The sequence below is a fragment of the Limulus polyphemus genome, unplaced genomic scaffold (genome assembly GCF_000517525.1).
Source record: "Limulus polyphemus unplaced genomic scaffold, Limulus_polyphemus-2.1.2 Scaffold191, whole genome shotgun sequence".
NCBI lineage: Eukaryota > Metazoa > Arthropoda > Merostomata > Xiphosura > Limulidae > Limulus > Limulus polyphemus.
The window spans coordinates 417668-440920 of NW_013665801.1; the positions used below are offsets into that span (position 1 = coordinate 417668).

The 23253-nt window shown below is 33.4% G+C and overlaps 1 pseudogene; it reads right to left on the bottom strand.

Annotated features, from left to right (window-relative positions):
- LOC106478225 overlaps positions 1-23253 on the bottom strand; it is a 109945-nt pseudogene that overhangs the window by 4039 nt on the left and 82653 nt on the right.

Sequence of the window (23253 nt, forward strand, 5' to 3'; positions counted from 1 at the left end):
AAAATATCAATACACGTATTTAAAGTAGTCAATATTCCTTTCAGTTATCATCTTCATGCTGAAATAACATCACAGAGGCCCAGTTGACTAAACGTCTTCTATGCTACTGGACACAACAGTGTAAATAAATCGTTGATTACTATTACTAGTGAGTAAAGATTTGGGTGCACATGCTGCACAGCTAGAGCTGTAATATAATTCGATTCTTATCATAGTTAACAGTGTAAATAAATCGTTGATTATTATCAGTAGTGAGTGAAGATTTGGGTGCGCATGCTGCACAGCTAGAGCTGTAATAGAATTCGATTCTCATCATTGTTCAAAATTTGCAGAACATCTGTTTTTAAAGAAGTCGATGTGGTTCTATCTAGTGAGCCATAAAAACATAATAATTTTGATTCAGACAGTTCAGTAGCTTTAAAATTAAATAGCTTATTATTTATTATTGTAAAAAAACAGTAATAAGAGGATTTACCATATTGCATAAAGCAAAACGTATTTGGATTACATTTGTATAACTTGATACAAGTTTAGTGAAAAGTAAGCAGAAAGTTTATGTTTTGTGGGGAAATTATAAAGGGTTCCTGATGAGTCAGCAACAAGAATAAATGCTTCACTGGTATCTACAACTAAAAATTTAAAATATAGTGGTAAAAAAAAAAACTTTTTGGAACACTGTGCTCCATATTTCCTAGAGATGAATTTATAGTGTTTTCTCTAGCCATCTGGGAGCTCGGTGATTAGGGCACCCAACTCGTAATTGATGGGCCGCGGGTTCGCATCCCATAATTGGACACACTCACTTTTTGAGACTCCTATTTTATTTCAATATTGTTCGAATAAATCGTGATTTTTATTACTCTGTTATATTAAGTGCACATGCAATAGCTTTTATTCCTGGAGGGAATGTTAGAATAGCTACTATTCCCGGAAGGAATGTTAGAATAACTTCTATTCCCGGAGGGAGTGTTAGTATAACTTCTATTCCCGGAGGGAATGTTAGAATAGCTTCTATTCCCGGAAGGAGTGTTAGAATAACTTCTATTCCCGGAGGGAGTGTTAGTATAACTTCTATTCCCGGAGGGAATGTTAGAATAGCTTCTATTCCCGGAAGGAGTGTTAGAATAACTTCTATTTCCGGAGGGAGTGTTAGTATAACTTCTATTCCCGGAAGGAGTGTTAGAATAACTTCTATTCCCGGAGGGAGTGTTAGTACAACTTCTATTCCCGGAAGGAATGTTAGAATAGCTTCTATTCCCGGAGGGAGTGTTAGTATAACTTCTATTCCCGGAGGGAATGTTAGTATAACTTCTATTCCCGGAGGGAATGTTAGAATAGCTTCTATTCTCGGAGGGAATGTTAGAATAGCTTCTATTCTCGGAGGGAATGTTAGAATAGCTTCTATCGCTGACAGGAATGTTAGAATAGCTTCTAATCCTGAAGGGAATGCTAGAATTTAAAGTATTTGAAACAAACCTAGAATTTTGAATATTCAACACATTCTTACCTTCATTTCTACTTCTCCTCGTAGCTCAACTCGGAAATTTCCATAGAGGTCCAGAACCTCTTTTGTCTTTGAGCTCAGGTGAATCTTTAAAGCTGTAAGATACATCTTATTATTCAAGAAGTTTTTTGTTCGTATTGAAATCTTTAAGCAAAATGATTTCCAAACACTGACCAAAAGATAACCTTAAATTAATAGTCCTATAAAAAAGATGTATTTAAAAAAATGTGACTTTGATACAAACACCCATATGTGTGTATGTCCATATATTACGTAATTCTAATAAACACTTTCTCATTTCTCTGTCATAGTGCTTAGGCAAAACTGTTTAAACCTTTAAGTATTTCTTTCCGGATTTGCGCTACTGTTTAAACCTTTAATTATTTCTTCCTGGGTTTATGTTGCTCCAAAATATTTAAAACAATAAAGCAAAAAAAGTATTTGAGAAAATATCTGCATACAAACACACACATGGTCATGTAGAGAATGTTGATATATTTAGTCAGAGTAAAACGACTTGGAACCAGTTTAGAGTAATGTACTTGGAACCAGTTTAGAGTAATGGGTTTTAACCGACTTGGGTCTGTTAGAGTCCATTACTCTAAACTGGTTCTAAGTCAGGTTTGTTAAAACCCATTACTCTAAACTGGTTCTAAGTCAAGTTGGTTAAAATCCATTACTCTAAACTGGTTCCAAGTCAGGTTTGTTAAAACCCATTACTCTAAACTGGTTCCAAGTCAAGTCGGTTAAAACCCATTACTCTAAACTGGTTCCAAGTCAGGTTTGTTAAAACCCATTCCTCTAAACTGGTTCCTAGTCAGGTCTGTTGATACGAAACTCAGTTTAATTCCTATATGAATTACAATACTTAATACACAAGCCAGTAAAACTACAACACATGGAATACTATTTTACAGCAGATTTCCATTTTTACGATGAGTTCATGCATGCCACAGCAAAGTTTTCATGAAGAAACTCACATGAAGCAACAAATAAATATTGGCCATGACACATTCTTTTTCTGACGGTCCAAAAATATATTAATATTACATCATTCGATAATACATCGTAAAAGAAATTCCATAAACATACATGCAATTAACCATTATTTTCCAATGTTAAAAACCGTATTTTAAAGAAATGTTAAGAACAATAAAATGACGTGAAAAATATAAAAATATATATACTTTCATTTTACTGAAATTGTACGTAAGTGTTTTGTAACGTATATAACTATTCTTCAAAACACTGCCATATTCACTATATTCAGTGTGAAACCACTGAAAGATAATAATTTGATGGAAAAAAAAATTTCTTTCAATTACCGGTGAACTACGATACTTAAACTTTAATTGTATAGACACACACACACAGTTGGATTTCCCTATTAAGGGGCGAATATCCATCAACGAACATGGTCTACTTTTTAACCGGAAGGGTGTTGTACTGTGACGGTCAATTCCACAATTCATTGGTAAATGATTATCTTAAGAGTTGGCGGTGGGTGGTGTTAACTAGCTGCCTTCCCTCTAGTGTATCACTGTTAAATTAGGAGCGGCTAGCGCATGTAGCTCTCGAGTAGCTTTGGGCGAAATTCAAAATAAATCAAACCCTACTAAAAAGTTAACGCTCTGAACCTGATCGTGCATCTATCCTGGCCGAAAATGATATATATATATAAGGTATTTTGTGTGGATAAACCATTTAAAGTGTTTCTTTGTGGAATTGTAACAAAAAAAATGAAATATATAATAAAACCGTAATTATATGTGGATTAACAATTACTTTTAAAATATTTCTTCGTAGATTGAGTGTGTAAAAGTCGCCTGCAGGGACAACGGTATATCTACGAACTTACAACGCTGATGATAGATAACCCGATGTGGCTTTGCTGTAAAAACACACACACACCGTGGAAAAGCACTAGAAATGCATGCATGAAAAATATATTTCACGTGGATTACTCATTAATTTAAACTTTGTGGAATGACAGTGAAAAACACTTGAAATACACGACAAAACACTTATTTCATGTGGAATAGCCGTTAATTTAAATGTATTTCTTTGTAGAATAACAATAAAAAACACTCAAATACCGATTAAAATTTAACGGTGAATTGACGTGAACTTAACAGAAAACGCCGTGAATTAGTTTACGGTAAAAGATCTGGCAGATAGGCTAATAGTGTTTTACTGTAGTAAAAGATCTGACAGATAGGCTAACAGTGTTTTACTGTAAATTAACAGCGAAATATTTTAGAGTGTTTCTTTTTTTTTCTTCTATGTTAGCCTCAAAGATTAGATTGTGAAAAGTTAAGTATTTTAGTGCTATGGCTGGACATGAATTACTGAGAATTATTAGAACATTCACTCAATGTGATGTATGTTCAGATTTTTTTAATCTTTTTTGCTCAAGGACACACAGTTAACAGTTTCGCTCACACAGATTCATGTTATTGTTGTGACGGCAGATTCTTCATGGTCTCATTCTCTTTCTACTTAAGCTTATGGAATAGTAGTGAAATCCTTACGTTGTCCATTAGACTCCATCCGAGATGAGGTGTTTACTGTATCACCAAACAAGCAGTATCGGGGCATCTTCAATCCCACCACCCCTGCTGCACACGGACCTGAAGTGTGTTTACGAAATATGTTCATGATATCTTATAACGTTTTGTCAGTTTATGTAACTAAAAAATATTCATAAAATAAGCGCATTCCGTTTTATTTTTACAATACAAAAATTCGATTAAATCGGGCAACAATGATGTCGCCACACTATTCATACACGCTGATAGATTTACCTACATTATGGTTGTAACTTTTACTCATTGTTTTCTGATAGAAAACCCTCCATTCCACTTGAATGGTGCCAATAGAACAATTTTTCTTAAAGGGAGGAACATTCTGGCTTACCTATTTGTCAGATTAAACTTAATATTTAAAAGTCGTCATCTGATCTAAACATCCTGGGTTTTATGTATTTCGTGGAGTAAACCGAAACTCTTGCACGCTAGATTAGTTTTAAATTTTCAGAGTGGTACTTTTCATATTAAATGTTAACTTTATTATTTTTGGCTGATATCTTTTTATGCATATAATATGGATTTTGATAAATTGTTTTAATGCTTCCAAACAAATTGAACATAAAATATTCCTCGCAATACTTTTTTGCTTCTGAAATCCTCAATATTAGTTAATCTGCACTTAAAAGAAGAAATAATTCTCGATGGAAATAATAAAATTAGCAGCATGTTTTCACAGACCTGTGTGGATCCCAATGCGTAAGAGAAGCCGTTCTCCGGGTCTATGACGAATTTGGAAAGATTTCACTGTTTTTAATAATTCAAGTGACATCCGGGTAATTTCTTGTGCATGTTGATTTCCGTTTCGTACAGGAAGCCCTGAGACAACCATGTAAGCATCACCAATTGTTTCAACCTGGAACATTGAAAAACTGATAAGTAACAGAAAATTAGGTGCAAAAACGTTGTTAGTGTTGTGCTTAGCGTAAAGAATAACAATAACCTTTTTACATTCTGTTCACAGCCGGAAACTGACCCCCGGATTTTAGTGTTGTAAATCCGTAAATCACTTGGGAACATTTACAAATAAAATGAAACAATTGTTAGATTTATCTTTTGTTTTCTGATTGAAAAAAAATCAAATTATTGGGGCGTAACTATTGTCATTTGTAGAATTTTATAGAAGCAACCATAATAGGAAGCAACTATATATATATTTTTTTTACCCTGGCAGTCTACTATAAAGTATTATTTACATAATACGTGGGGCTATTTACTGTAAGTTCAGCAAAAAATATGGTTGTTGCCTTTCATGGTTGCTTGTGTTTAGATCTAACAGTGAAACGCTGGGCATTGAATGTGGGTAAACTCCCTTTCCACTAGTTACCTATTGTACTTGGTCATTACCCTTTGGTGTTACGTGTTCTGTCGTAATATACTTTGTCTCTGATTAACATTTTCATAGATGGAAACTTGTGCATACATATTAATATAAAAGTATGATATTACAACGTTCTCTCTGTTTATGTTTACAAACGGTAACTTGTACATACACATTAAAGTAAAAAGTATAAATCACAACGTTATCTCTAATTAAATGTGTATGTTATTTACTGTAAGCGGCTAGAGCAGATAGCCCTCGTGTAACTCTGCGCGAAATTAAAAACAAACAAATAAAAACAAGGTATAACAATAACTAAGTAAAGTTTACGTACTTTAAAATGATATCTTGTTCATACCTTAGATGTGTATTCCCTAATTTAGCAGTGAAAGACAAGCTATGGGAAGACAGCTAGTCATCACTACCCACCGCCAACTCTTGGGCTACTCTTTTACCAACGAATAGTGGGATTGACCGTCACTTATAACTCTCCCACGGCTGAAAGGGTGAGCATGTTTGGTGGGACGAGTATTCGAACCCGCGACCCTCAGATTGTGAGTCGAGCGCCCTAACCATCTGGTCATGTTATACCTATTGGATATAGGAACTTTTCATACACTATCAAAACAAGTTATAAATGGATTAATTAATGGTGTTTTATTTACAAAGTTGCTTTATGCTTAACATTAGAACTCGCTCCATATTATGCTAGCATTAGACAACAACGAATATTCCAAGAATACGTAGAAAATTTGTATTATTATTTTTTGTGTGTAGAAAGAAAAGTACAGCCACACACGCGGTATTATTCACGCAATACTTTATAAGGAAGTTTTAGATCTCTGAAACATCAAAGCTAGTGTTTTAGGTCTTATTAACGCTTTTACTACCATTGGCACGTGCATTACCCCTTCTACAGCACTATAAAATGCATTCGGAATTTTGTTCCACCAAATTAAAAGGGATTCCCTTTCTAAGTTCCAAAAGTTTACCAGTTTAAAGTTTCAGAGAAGTATAAAAATTAAACTTGGCACTGGGGAATTGTTAAAGTTTTTAACAATATCAATACCTTAGTAAACAAATCAAAATAGCGTAATATTCCATCTCACGACGGTCTAACGCAAAACTTACTGCGTTGAATATTTCTCAATACAACATTGCGTATTTTTTTATATAATACCTGTGTCAGAGGTTTAAAAATTTACGTGTAAGATTATAAAAAATTCCCCCATGCAACTGGGTCGGCCTAACCTAGGGATTAGCGTGCCGGACTGTGAATCTAAGAGTCCATAATTCGTGTTCCGTTTCCGCAAAATCGCGCTTGCAAATTTGGGGACCAAGGTGTGTTATGAGAGTGAGAGTCAAATTCACTATTCGATTAGAGTATTCCAATAGTTGGCAAATGGTGTTGTTGACTGGCTGCCTTCCCTCTATTCTAACAGTTCAAAATTAGGGATGACAAGTGCAGATAGCTCTTGGATTTGCGTATCTTTGCGCAAGTATTGAAAACAAACAAACAAAATCCTGAAAGTGTTATATTTTTAAGTCATTATTTTCTAAATTGAATTAATTTGTATTTTAAGTATATATGTTTTATTTTCTAATGTTGTTAAAATATCTATCTTGCTTATTTTTACAAGTAATTCGTAAACTTGCTTACAAAAGCAATCCATTGGTATATTCGTTCAAAACCTTTATTTATATTAAGGCGTTCTTTCTTGATGCCGTATTTGTCCCGCTTTCTTTCAGGTTTTCATTAATAGACAAAAAAATAAAAACCACAAAAAAAAACGATTCTTCGGTCATCATTCCATTGACTTTTTGCTTGTGCTATTGAAGAAAAATAAGCTTTATTAATATGTAAGATGTGTCCAAAGGGCTTAGGCTTAGACATTTGGTTTAAGTTTCGTCAACACTTTCTTTCGTTATCTTAGGCATCACACTCAGACCGCTAGGTAGGCATATTGAGGTTTTGTGCTATGTTAATATTAGAACAGGCCGAATTTGGCCTAGTGGTTAGCCTGCCAGGTTAAAAATCACAGAGTTCAAGGCTTGAGCTTGGGACATGCTTCTGAATACTCTCCTCACTTGGAGCTGTGGCTGCATTATAAAAATAATTAATTGCGGTAATCCGTCCAGAGTGACTGTGTAGGCGGCGGTTCCACAACTATCCTCGCGTACCTCAAGCAGCTAGAGGATAAAACCGGTATTTATACAATTCCATATGAAGGCATATCTGTTAAATTTCGGCCGCAAAGCTTATGGGTTTCTTTGCGATCGAACTGTTGAAACGGGTGCTAAGAAATCGTCATCCTCGTATACTAGATGGATTACGGAGGGAAGCAGGGAGGAGAGTGGTGCTTTGAACATGAAAATCTGTAACAACGTAATGGGGTTTCAAAATCGTTTTGATATAACGTACTCAACCTCTGTATAAATGGAATCTGAAACACTAACATTGACAAGTTTGCATTAATTAATATATTATTCGCTCAGTGGCTGTTTTCTATTTTTCATTTCCATTTGCGTTTGAAGTGTATTCGATATTTTTTTTTTGCTCTCGCTGTTAATTGCTGTATTTTAATACAGTAACCATCATCATAAGTACTTCCTGTGTATTTAATAGAGAACTTTTTTAGTTTCAATAAAAGAAATATATGTTTTAATACACTTATCTGAAATAGATTAGATCCATTATTACGAAATAATATGTTTATAAGGATACAAGTTTCGATGCTTTCACGTGTCCTCTTCAGTTCAATTTTTACGCTTTACTAGATTCTAATCCCTCTTTTTTCTTGTCCAAGTTTTGAGGTACCAGTTAAGGGAAACGCCGGGAACTCTTAAAACATCTTTCTAAGACTTCATGTTTATATAACTTAGTTGTGGAAGACAGGTAAAGGTACCGTCAAAATGAAATTCCTGATTGTGTTTGACAATTTTCAGCCACATAAACAGCAAGTAACTAATACGCCTATCTTAGAACTTCTCTTGTCATAAAATTAGTTTTCCCAAAATTGGAGGTTCGCAACAGTCACTAGAGGATCTTTTTTAGTTGGCATAATATCTTGAATAATAATTTATTTTTTGCTGTGATTAACGTGAGCTTAAGGAAGTAAACAGTTTGTTAACTGAAGTGGCCCTTATTCACTATAATCACTCAACCATGTAACGTTATTAAATGTAATACAACGTATAACATCCTTGTATATCATAATATATTGTCTTGTTATGTAATCTCTCCACGAGGAGAGGATTATGGAGCATAATCTTGGAAACCTGCAACTGGGTATTAGTTATAGATAGAGCATTAATAGAAAGTGTTATTAAAGTAGTCATTTGTGAAGAACAAAAATGTTTGTGTACCCATAAAATATTGGTATTTTTCAAATTATCTTTGAAATTCACTCAAAAAGTATTAAACATCGATAAAAATGCAAGTTATATAACTTACATCAATGTAGAAATAAAATCATTTTTAGTTTTCAAGCTCTGCAGTGACCGACTTGAATGTACCTTAAACACCGCAAAGAAAAGAAAGGGGCCTGGGATGACCAGGTGGTTAGGACTCTCGACTCGCAATCTGCGGGATCGAATCCCCATCCCACCAAAAATGCTGTCCTTTTCAGTCGTGTGAGCGTTATAATATAATCCCACGGTGAGAGGTGCCTTCCCTCTAGTCAATTTACTGCTAAATTAGCTAGCGCAGATAGCCCTCGCGTAGCTTTGCGCGAAATGCAAACTAAGGAAAGAAAATATTAGTGAAAATATTTTTCGCAAAAATGTCGCAAAAATATGCTGTTTAGTTACTATTGCAACTTAAACCGCGACCTATAACACCAGGTTACATAAACGGATAACTTATTAGTGTAGTCGCTACTTCCAACTTTCATTTTTACTAACTTTCTGAGTATACTTTAAAAAATTTCGCAGTTTGGGGAATGAGTTGCGCAAACATCGAAATATTTATTTTACTCACTAACAGTATGAATATTTTTAGAAATTCCCTGCCATGTTTTTTTTTAATTACTTAGGGGATCTTTAAACCTTTTTATGAACTTGGGCACTTTATTTTATTCTATAATTTCTCAAGTCTCTAGGCCATTGTTTGACTTTCTTTATTTTTGTTTTCCAAGGTTTTTATGTCTTTCCCAGAAATTTGGCGACTTGATTCTCTAGTAATTAAATAATTCCATAACTTTTCCAGGTTATTTCACCTTGACGTAAAATCCTAACCTTCACAACCTTCACTTATAGGGTGAAAATTTCTGAATTTGCAACTCCGCAAAGTAGTAGTGCCTATATATGTATACATATATATATATAACTTTCCCAGACTTTTTCAGTCTTTTTCGTCAGTTTCATACTTTGCACGTTTTTATGATTTCTTTTGTTTTTCTTGAAAATTTCTTTTATTCAAAACATTGTACATGTAGTCTCACCTTTTCAGATTCTCGGGAATCTTTAACCAAATTCTTTTTTTTTAATTGCTAAAGTATTTCGTTTTTTCTATGGGTCCTAAAAGTTTGTGTTCACTATCTTCTCTGTGGGTGAAATATGTCTGTCACATGTCTACTCCAGATACGCCAAGTTAAAGCGGAAATGAAACACTTTACTCTTGACTGCTTCGTGTCTCATTTAATTTCACATAGTTTTCCACATAAGGTTTATTTTCAAGACACAGTGAAGTGAAAACGTTGATTTCGTATTTTTAAGCTATTTAGTTTCTTGCGGCTATAAAAGCGGAAGTAGAGCGTGAAAAGAAATACTGAAGTTCTACATCTATTCCAGTACCAATGACAGCTAATTTATATTATCATGGTTACCGAACTAGTTCATATTATCATGGTTACCGAACTAGTTCGTATTATCATGGTTACCGAACTGTTTCATAATATTATGGTTATCGAACTAGTTCATATTATCATGGTTATCAAACTAGTTAATATTATAATGTTACCGAACTAGTTTATAATATCATGGTTACCGAACTAGTTCATATTATAATGGTTACCAAACTAGTTCATATTATCATGGTTACCGAACTAGTTCATATTATCATGGTTACCGAACTGGTTCATAATATCATGGTTATCGAACTAGTTCATATTATAATGGTTACCGAACTAGTTTATAATATCATGGTTACCGAACTAGTTCATATTATAATGGTTACCGAACTAGTTCATAATATCATGGTTACCGAACTAGTCCATATCATTATGGTTATCGAACTAGTTCATATTATCATGGTTATCGAACTAGTTCATATTATCATGGTTATCGAACTAGTTCATATTATAATGGTTACCTAACTAGTTCATAATATCATGGTTACTGAACTAGTTCATATTATCATGGTTACCAAACTAGCAATGAGGAATTTGTTATCACTCCATGTAATGTGTAAAGCAATATGTATTTGTTACAAATGTACTTTGATCTGGGCTAGTAGAATCATTACTTGTTACAAATGTACTTTGATCTGGGCCAGTAGAATCATTACTTGTTACAAATGTACTTTGATCTGGGCCAGTAGAATCATTACTTGTTACAAATGTACTTTGATCTGGGCCAGTAGAATCATTACTTGTTACAAATGTACTTTGATCTGGGCCAGTAGAATCATTACTTGTTACAGATATTCTATAAGATACTTTTTTTCTCTGTAGTAACATTATCTAGCTTCACGAACGCTACGAAAAAGAACAACTAATTAACCTGATAATTCAGAGAAAATGGGAAATACTGTACAGCAAGAAAACTCAATGAAGGTGCAGCTTTGAGCTTCGTGTCCTATATGATCTATTTTCTTTCAAAATTCCCTGAAAACCTACTACATACATACTATCTATTAATCATGCTTAACATACTGGAAACAGTCACTAAAACATTTAATAATATGAGTATATTGCCAATCTATTTGTTTATTATTTTGCCTTGCTGTAAATACAGTTAAGACACATTTTTACAGTACTCAATTATTATGTATTCTCTGGTGTTAATTAATTTTTGCTGTAAATACAGTTAACACACTTTTGCGCCAGTTATGTAAAAGATTCAGTACTCAATTATTAAGAATTCTCTGGTGTTAATTAATTTCGGTTATGCTATATCTCATCATGTTTCTTTTTTATATATTAATTTATAAAAGTTACTTATTTTTTAATGTCATTTATCAGGGTACATGCATATTTGATTATTCTATCAAACGTACTATTACACTTTCATAGACATTTTCTATACAACGTTCCTATTAATTGAAATGAAATAGCAATATACTTTGCTTTGAAAATATTGTGTTTTTACTTAAAATTTGCGTCCACTTTTTTTTTGTAATCACAGAACGAAAACAATACCATTAATTTGGCGAAGTTTCTGTTGCTACTTGTAAATACAGTTCACCAGTCATTATAGATTCGTAGCCTGAGTCTTCTATTAATTAATACATTTAATATCTTTCGTTACCCATGGGTGCTCATGATTCTATGTATTTGATGGAGACAGCTGAGACATAAAATGATAAACCAAGCCTTTCTTAAAAGAACAGATGACAATAAAAATTAGAGATTATACAGACGTTCAGTACGTTATATTAAAAAGCATTTGGATCCTCACTACGCTGCTATAGTCCATGTCGTCAAGTCCAGTCACGTCATATCTGACGATCGTGCATCTTGACAATAGTCCTGCAGCATACTTTCTAAAAACCTTTCATAGGAGGTTCATGTCCGAAGCAAACCACTACTTCCTGATGCTTTCCATAATCTGTCTAGTTTTCAAGGACGATGGTTTCCTAACGTCCATTTCAGCAGTCCTATTGCACAGATATCCATAAATGATGCTTGCAGAGACTTTACAGGCATATCTTCATATGGAATAGCATGAATACCCAATTTATTCACGAGTTTCTTGAAGTATGTGACGGTTGAATGGATAGGTCGTGGAAGTAAATTTTGTTTACATGACTTATTTAACTTTTCCAGATGGGCATCTTACTTGTTTATGTTGCTTGCTGGTGACTGGATCACGTAGACAACTTTTTCTACTGATATTTGTGTCCGTAGATTCTCACTTGATACAAGGCATCACACTTTGCTTACAACAGCTGCCGTACGACTTGTTGCAGGTCTCATCCTGGGTGGTTCTACTACCTTAAGTTAATCCACATTCCTTTGTTTCCTAATGCCATTAAAAATTCTAAGTCCTAATCTTTATGAACTCGGTATATGAATATTTTGCATCTGAAAGGGCTGTTACATATCCCTTCCCGCAACCAATCAATTTTAGGTGAAATCTCACCACCTACAAAACACCAAGCAATATGAAGATTTATCTCTGATACATGCTAAGAGAAGTCAATTCTTGTTTTTCGATTTACCCTTGGCTAAGGTTAGTAATTAGGGTAAGAATTCCTCCCAAACATGTCTAATTTAGTGACGAGTCGCAAAAATGGGCCTCACGATTTTTTTCTCGCCGAAATTCATACTTCAGCTTTTCTGCTGAATAAATTAGAAAAACTACATTTCAAACATGAATACCTTACATTATTCAAATTTCTAGATAAATGTAGGTTTATTGTGGTGAGTAAAGAACAATGCCATACAAGGAAATTAGCTTTGATTTTTAGTAAGTCTGCAGGAGTGTTTTAGTAATTATTTTCAATAATCAGAATAATTTGCTTTTTAAAGCTCAGTGGTATCTAAAATTGTATAGCATGATGTTCTAATGTAAAGTAAACTAATCTTTTAATCTCACTTAGTCATGAAGTCCTCATTGTCATCCTATATCGTTAGAATGATGTAGGTGCTTCAGCGATTCCTAAAATACAGTTTAGAGTGTTTACTTCTTCGATATACTAATGTCCTTCGTAAGTCATGACATTACTGCGCATTCTCTATCTATATAAATACGAATTTGTTCCATTATAAAGCCTCAACTGTTGATGCATATGAGTTAATAATACATACAGCCGTTACTTGAGACAAAAACGTTAAAAGTAAATCTAATAATTGACTTACTTTGTATACGTCAAAGTTTTCAATGATTGAATCAAAACAGGTGTAAAGATCGTTGAGCAAATCCACAACCTAAAAGATATCAGAACATTGTAAAATGTAACCACTATATGGTATGATATCAAACATTGTAAGATATAACCACAATATTAGATATAATATGAAAACATTGTAAACTGTAACCACTATATAAGATATACCAGAAAATTCTAAAATATAATCATGATATGGTGTGATATCGAAACATTGTAAGATGTAACCACAATATTAGATATAAAATGAAAACACTGTAAAATGTAACCACTATAAAATATATAATATCAATACAATGTAAAATGTAACCACTATAAAAGATATAATATCAATACAATGTAAAATGTAACCACTATAAAAGATATAATATCAATACAATGTAAAATGTAGCCACGATATAAAATATAAACAATAATAATAAATAGATGTGTTTATGAAAAATCAAATTTCCAAATGTAATAATGACATAAGAGCAGCAGAAAATGGGTTTAAATTGGTTTCATTATTTACAAACCTTCCTAGTTTGACCATACCGTAAAGCTGGAGCTAGTAATGAAAAAACACATATCTGAGAATGAGAATAACCCATAATATGACAATAAATCTTTTCTAAGAGAAAGTGATATCACTGATGTTTCATGTATATTTTTCAAGTTTGTTATGACATATTTTTAACACACTCATTTGTATAGAGGTACATTAAACTACGTGGTTTGTATTTGAAGCACTGTTTATTATAGCAAAGTTACACATTGAGGCGTGAACAAATAAGCCAATCAATGTCGTTTTTATTATACACAAAGTTTCACATTGAGGCGTGAACAAATAGGCCATGCAATGTCGTTGTTATTACCCACAAGGTTCCTCTTTGAGGCATGAAAATATAGGCCTATCAATGCCGTTGTTATTACCCACAAGTTTTCTCTTTGAGGCATGAAAATATAGGCCAATCAATGTCGTTTTTATTCCCCATAAACTTTCACATTGATACATGAAAATATAGGCCAATCAATGTCGTTTTTATTATCCACAAAGTTTCACATTGAGGCGTAAACATATAGGCCAGTCAATGTCCTTTCTCACTGAATTATTAAGAGTAATTGTAAAGTTTCCTTATATTCAGGCACACAGTGAAAACTATTTATCTATCTGGTCTACTAATGTGTACCTGGACTTTTCGTATATCATTGACACAAATAGAACCGTGTAATATCTCTTGATCAGTGTAAAATGTAGAACATATTATGTAAAAGAGAAACAAAGAAACAGTTCTTCGATCATTAATCTCTTAAAAGTCACTGTAAAGTCTTTGTATATAAGTAAGAAAACTAAACTGTGCTATTTATCGCTTATCATTTATTTGCTTTAAAAAGAAATCATATACCATCTAAACAACAAATCGATGTTAACTGCACCACTATTCATTTGTAAATGTCTGTTGAAATTATATCTATCTATCATTTGCCAGCGGTTTGTGCTATGCGAGTGTCAAAGTGTAAGTTTGACTTACATTTCCTCAATGATAAACTTACTCTTTTCCAAGAGAGTTATGTATCCTTCACTTTTTTCGAAATTAGATCTTGCTGTGGTGAGGAAGAAAGGCCTAGCTTCGAAAAGCTCTGGAGGTTTCTTTAGTAGTGATTGATATACTTCTTATCCAACTGTTAGGGATATCTTAGGTGAGATACTACTAGCATATGCGTGATAGTATTACTGTATGAATTCCAAGAGAGAGAGCTAATTACTGTGATTTGTATATAAGAAACAGAAGCAATTAAAAGCAGCTATTCTTGCTTCGTGGAAGGCTGGAACACACACCAAAAGAACAGTTGGCTAGGTTATAATCACGTATCACACTTCCACTTACAAGGAGACGCCTTCTGATCACACTTCCACTTATATGTCTTCTAAAATTTCCATATTTCAATATTTCCCTCAATAAAATCCCTAAGATAATAAAGCAAATGCTACATAAATTTTGGCTTCCCTAAAACAGCTTTTAATATCTTTGAATCGTATCTTTTGTTCGTTTGTTGTTAAGCGCAAAGCTGCATATTGGGCTTATCTGTGCTCTGCCCACTGAGGATATCGAAACTCGGTTTTTAGATTATAAGTCCTCAGACTTACCGCTAAACGTGTGTTCTTCACATAGTAAAAGTAGCCGTTCTTTTATCATTTTTAACATTGTTGAATGTTGATTTAAGTACTAAAACCTTTATCGTTAAAACTTGTGTACTTGAAAAAATTCACACCAGTGATCGAAACGTCGTACCTGTTCTAAAAAATAATCTTCCTTGTTGTAATAACTGTAACGTGTAATGAAATAAATTAATGAATTAATTTAAATTAAACTTCTCAGAATCGGCTGTATCATTGAGAAATTGTTTCTTTCAAAGAATATAAGAACATCAAATACCTCCATAGGTGTACTTTGGGCTGAGAGGGCTGTAAACCCTACTATGTCACTGAAGTAAATTGTTACGCTATCGAACGCCTCTGCTGTTACCGCTTCTCCTCGAATCAACTGACTTGCTACAGATCTGACGGAAAAGAAGAAGAAAAATAGATTAGATATGCACATTTTATATTAATTATACGGTTGAACGTGTAGAATTGCCTTCCCACTTTTCCTTATATTTCAACCCAATAAAAGTAATATGATATATTGTGTTTATTACTGGTATGTCTCTAAAAAGGACTTTTAAATTCAAAAAGATCTGTCAACTGTAAACAAAAGTTGAAACCAATTTTTCAAGAGTTTCATGTACAACTTATTAATTAATTTATGAAAGCTAGAACATGGAATGATTTGAACAAACAACTCTTGGCTGTAACATTAACAATATTCTAATTAGCAATTGCGTTTCTATTAGAATATTAAAACATGCCACAAACTGAAATGCAAAATTCTCACACTTCAAGCGTATCTTTGTAAAATTTAATTTCGGGAAGGTTTTGCCAGATAAAAACAATTGAAACCTCATGGTTAAAGTTTCACCTGGTTAACCTGGCAACATTAGGTACACATGATAAAACGTTGTGAACAGTTTCACCTGGATAACCTGGCATCATTAGGTACACATGATAAAAAAGTTGTAAACAGTTTTACCTGGATAACCTGGCATCATTAGGTACCCATGATAAAAAGTTGTGAAAGGCTTCACCTGGTTAACCTGGCATCATTAGGTACACATGATAAAAAGTTGTGAAAAGCTTCACCTGATTAACCTGGTATCATTAGGTACACATGATAAAAAGCTGTGAACAGTTTCACCTGGTTAACTTGGCATCATTAGGTACACATGATAAAAAATTGTATAGCTTAAAAAAATTGACTTTGTTTTTATCTATAGTTTAAAAAAAATTAACAAATTGTGTATTATGCACTATGTGTATAGGCGTGCTTTCTTTCTCCATTTCTTCTCCAGGAAGCAATATAGCAATGATTTATATGTTAATCTTTTAATAATAGCTTGCATTTTATTTATTACCGATGATAATTTTAGAATTACGGCAGTAATTATTAACAACTGGTATTTTGTTTCATGTTTAATGTCGATCACCCAAACAATGGGGTAATTTTCTAAATTATTGTAAAAGTGTGTTTCAAGACTTCAAGTTTATCAGTAACCATTTTTAAGACATTTCCCACCAAGGAAGAATGCTTTCATCATATTAAAAATTATCTCGTTATTGGATCTACGTGAAAGCTTTATTCATTAAAGTATTTTATTGATTAGGATCACAAATTTATTTAAGAAGGATTAGTAAACTCAATAGAAGAAATAGCTTTTAACAGAGTGAATGATTACTTTTGTTTACAAAAAAAAGTCAAGCTACGTTTTGACGAAAACATTACTTTAACCATTGATTTAAAACGTCTAACTGCGGTTGGAATTCAATTTTGAATAAATACATAAGTTTCATTCCATTGCTGTTATATTGAGTTAAGTTTCTATTGCTTCATCTTTAATAAAAAAATATTTTGAAGTTTGTCTTAATAGATTAACTAAAATCTTTATAATGATTCTGCAAACGTTTTACACGTTTATCTGATATCAGGATGGATTAGAACAAGACTTTTACAAAACTTACCCCGTTTTCTAAAGAAAAACCTAATCTGTAATATTTTAAGATCGTTGGAAGCTGAAATGATATTTTAACCATGTAAATGATCCAGATAAAATTCTTTTAGTGGTATCTTTTAATATATGATGGTTAATATTTTTACTCAAAACGATACTAAAGCACATGAATGTAGTGAAGAAATAACAAATATGGTCCAGGGTTCAGTAGTTTTTGTTTTAATTGTGTAAACTCATGATTAAAGGGGAGCTTTAAATCACAATAAATGAATGGTGTCGTTTAAAAGAATAAGTTGCACTAGGACTAAAATTATTAGTACTTCAAATGTACACAGTTAAATATACAGTAGAGTGCAGAATTTTCTATGTATTAAATTCACGAACAGGTGTGTTGCGCTAGGACTAAAATTATTAGTACTTCAAATGTACACAATTAAATATACAGTAAAGTGCAGAATTTTCTATGTATCTTCATATTAAACTCACGAACAAGTGTTTTACGCTAGGGCTAAAAGTCTCCCATAGATTCATAATTTCCAGGGAACAGAACGCCTGTTACAATGGCAGCAGATTAAAGATTAAAATCCTCTAAAGTGTAATTTAGTTGAATACACAGGTACAGAAATAAGAATAAATGAAATAAGAAGCATATTATCAAGCAATCTCTGACTCAACAGCAGCAGAAATGGTAGGGCACTTTGTAGAAACCATATTCGGCATTTAGTCATTTTGTTTCCTAAACATCTACAGAAACATGCCTTATTTTATGACCAATCCAGAGGTGTACGCCGATCTATAATTGGATGACATCCAAAGAAGTCATGATCAGTTTTGTCAGTAGAGTTAGGTGAAGTTTACCCTAATTTAGACAGTGGTCATGGCATTGTTGTAGTACATTATCCGTGGAACAATCGCCACTCCCACTCCCGAATTTTTGGTGAAACCTGAGAGGAACAGCTGAGACAATTAGCTAGAATATCCGAATATTAGGGGTGGAAATGAGGTCATATTTAAAGCTAACATACACACGTGAAATAGTAAAATGTACAAGCGTTTGAGGTGTGGATGTGATCACGATGGCACACCAATTACTCCACGATGACACATCAATTATTCCAAAAGTTAGCTGTAAGAGATGTCAGAGAAGCTCCGGCGGAGGAAGTGCTGTAAAGCGCCAAAGGAGAAGTACGTTTGTTAAACTTACCGATGTATCAGATGACTTTCCCTTAAATGGGGATGAGAGCAGAAGGAGGAGGTAAAGAATGGAAAATACAAAGACTTTTTCTGAGTGAAGTACAAGAATATTACAAGAATAAGAGTAGTAAAATAATGGCGAAATAGCATGACCATAGCACATTGGTAGGATAGAAACACCTTAACGACTACCGGGGATCAAAGAAAACGGCAAGAACAAATGATCCCTGGATCGTGCTCTACACAGCCGTGTACCTCTCACTTAAACTTCCGCATTCCTGGATTTGATAAGATACACATCTATCTACCTAAATAGTCATATTGTCTGCCGTTGAATCACAGATTGCTTGTTATACTGAAATAACTATATAAAAAGATTATAACTTGAAACCACTCCGTATAAAAACAAACAATCAGAACAAATGATCAAAGACTTAACAATATGGATATTTTAAAAGTATTTGTTCTCAGACTAGTTAGGAAATAGAAGAGTTAAAAGTGAGCGAACTTTGGTAAAAGTTGGTAGAGTAGATCTTCCGCTTTACGTTTCTCCTCCAGATAATCTGCCGTCCGTTCTTCCACCAGAGACTCCAAGTTGTTGGCATACTGTTCCATACGGGATAATAAGTTGTCCAGGATGTTTCCGCTTTCATTATCCCTGCAGAATTAATAAGTAAATACGTTTATGAAAGAGAAACATATCTCAAATAAATAAAGGTAAAGTAATGTCTTGAGGTGCTTTGTCAATTTCATGGATCATGCCTGACAGATTATAAAAATATATTAATTATTATACTTTCAACCTGTGTTTTCGTCTGTATTCCTATCAGCACATGAAATGTTTTATGCATTTCAACCCAATAGTTTTTTTTCAGGCGATTAGGCGTATTCATTGTAAGTTTTACAATGCCTGATTTTTGCTACTGTACATTACGATCAGTACTACTAATAAAACTTTATTATAAATGTGTAAAACAGTAAAATTACAGTAGAGAAAAATCTATAGCGGTAAATGTAGCGCAGATATGGTTATCACTGCATAAGCAGAAAATTTGTAACAGTAATAAAAATGTAAAAAAATGCCATGAATTTGGAGATATTATTATTAGAAAGTTTAGTGATATTACGGGACACGAACATGGTCCCGCATATCCATAGTCTGGCATGCTAACCACTGGCCAAAATTGGCTAGTTTGTAAAACATAAAAGTAAGTATAAAATAATCTGTTTAAATATCAGTTGTAGTAGATAATCTCCTAGTAATAATGAAATAAAATGATTGATTTTACTTATATGCCGAGGAATACGGATTTTGAAGCCCCTCTAATTCTTGCTCAAGTTTTAGAGAATGCAAACCTCAAAGTCATTTATTTTACAACAACACATAGCCATGAAATGCCATCCATGTAGATAACTTATGGACAGGCTATTTTTATAAGTAAATTGGCGAAACTGTGGTTGTTAACATAACGAGTTGTACCTAAATATTAAAATAATAAGATGCCTTGATTGAAAATACATTTGCAGAAATAGACACATATACTTCAAAGCTTTGTATGGAGCAAATAAAATAAAGTTTATCTTTTAAATCAGCTTAATTGTCTTTATCTATTTCCATTATTAATTCGCAATCTGAGGGTCGCGGGTTCGAATCCCCGTCCCACCAAACCTGCTCACCCTTTCAGCCGTGGGGGCGTTATAATGTGACGGTCAATACCATTATTCGTAGGTAAAATAGTATCCCAAAAGTTGGCGGTGGGTGGTGATAACTAGCTGCCTTCCCTCTTGTCTTTCACTGCTAAATTAGGGACGGCTAGCGCAGATAGCCCTCGTGTAATTTTTCGCGAAATTCAAACCAAACATCCATTATTACTCAATTTTAACCGAATACTGTTAATTTTCGAAAAAATGTTCAATTTTCATTCCATTGACACTACTTAGTGTCATCGCTTTTGGTATAAAGGGAAAGTTACTTTAACACGTTTTTATTTTTCAGATTGAGATTATGTTGGAGTGATGTAAAAAAGTTGAAGAAGTGAAACTTTTGGAATTAAAATAGTTTTTCAGGTGGTTATTCGTATGTATTATAAGGTTTACTATGTTCACTACCGCACGTTACGATCACTAACAATAACGAAACATTATTACAAATGTTTAATTGTTATAAATCAGTAAAAATACATTAGAAACGTAAATGTGCATGAATAAGAATTTTTTTTTATTTTCTACATAATTTTGATTTCATTCAGTTATTTATCTCTTTGACAGTTAAGGGAAAAAAAACGTATGAAAACAAAGAAAAATCCCCTGAACTGCGTCGTTCACGTGATTTCGTCACATCAAACAAGTGACGCTAGAATTGTCAAATTCAATTCTTACGAAAAGCTGAAGTTTCGGGTATTGAACATTTCAGCAGCAGTAACACAGGGAGAAAATCGATAAGCGGTTTTCATTAAAAAAAAACAGTGACTTCTTTATTTATACGTCCCTAGTGGATCAACGGCAAATTTACAGACTTTCAGTGCTAAAATCCGGGGTTATTCCTCGCCTAATGTGTGACTTTGTGATAAAATAAACATACATATCTTTATTCGGTCTTTAAAAGACATTTGATTTTTTTTTATAAGTGTTAGAAATTTATCAGGATTTTAAAAGATAAATATTTTTCTTTCAACCATGTTTGTCTGTAGCTAGCCGCCCACTTTATTTAATGTTATTCCTTATACAGGATCTTCACTGTTATATTGACGCATCTGTATTATCTCTTCCCTAAAGCATCTTTTTATACCAATTTCCTGTTGTTCGTAGTGAAAACGTAGTTCAAAGACTGAAGAAGAAGTACTGAGTAAATCAAATCTCTAGTGGTATACACCTATAGGGTCAAGAAAATACTCTGGAGGAAATCGCATTGACAAACAGAGGCATTATGGGAATTCTGTAGCAAACTGGTGACACAGTAGATCCTTTAGCGTCATTAGATTTTCAGTGCTTTAAAAATAAACTGGATTTGTTGTATAAACCATAAGTATTTTACATAGGAACAAGATAAGGATCAAAGTTACTCGATGCGAGCAAAAACAACACTATGAAAAAAAAAATTAGAAACCACAGCCCTGCACTCATAAGAAGCACAAAATACACACATGTACATACACGGATATATATATATGTCGGAAAAAAACCCTGAAAAATATAAGGATTACGTGAACGTCTTATACAAAACAAAGTGGTCCGGCATGGCAAGGTGGTTAGGGCGTTCGAATCCCAGTCCCCCTAAACATGCTTGCCCTTTCAGCCGTGGGGGCGTTATAATGTGACGGTCAATCACACTATTCGTTGGTAAAAGTAGCCCAAGAGTGATGACTAGCTGCCTTCCCTCTAGTCTTACACTGCTAGATTAGGGACGGCTAGCGCAGATAGCCCTCGTGTAGCTTTGCGCGAAATTCAAAAACAAACAAAACAAAGTATGTTTTTATCTAGATACATAAATTGGAATAAACGTGATAATATTAAAGGATCCTCTCTGATCCATAGGAAAGAGGAAATTATTGATATGAACTGAGGGATAACTATCTACGTATAAAGAAAAACATATAGAAACAACTCAGTAACGCGTTTCCGAAAAGTAAGCTGGGCTTTCTTAATAGTAAATCAGAATGGAAATCCGACGACAGAGATTAATACTTACGATGAAATGATAATCTGGAACTGGTTGTTACAACTTACATGCTGTAACAGAGAGTAAATCCACGCGTGTATCAGATCCAAATTAAACAACAACATATATGATTAAGGAATATTTCCCTACAGTGCTTCGACAGTTGACTCATTTATTACGTGTGCATTAGATGAAAGCGCTACTGAGATTACTCGTATAATCAAGTTGCATACAATTCCTCGAGCTCTCTGTGTTAACATCTATTTTCAACTTATTCCTCCAGGCCTTTAGCTGTAATGTATTTATTTTAACTACTTATACTGTCTCTCTTCAAACGATCGATTTTTGTCATTTAATATTAGCAGCAGTGAATTCAATTCAATCATTCTAGAAACATATTGCTCTAACGTATCACTTTCCCGTCGCCTTAGGCATTTCCCACACAAATGCCTTTAAAATTGATATATGGCAGGAACAGATTTATTTCCCTTTTTTTTCCTGTTATTGCTTTATTATAAGAAAAAAATGGCAGATATTTTTCGTTATATAAAAACAACACTTATCTATCTAAGCAAAATGAGTTTCCTGCAAAAGATTTAAAACAACCACCGATAAAGTATATGCGTATTGTAGTCAGCTTAGTTTCACTAATAGAACGTACATATCAATGTCATCTTTGTCGAGCACAAGTAATATGTCACCGACATTTCACCATTGGTATCAATAGATATACATAGCAGAGACAAATCGTAAATACTTAGATTATACTGTCATGGTTGTCTATTTATATTATAAATAAATCTAGCTGTGACACTATAAAATTCTTGACTTGTCCAAGATGTTAATAAGATTCGA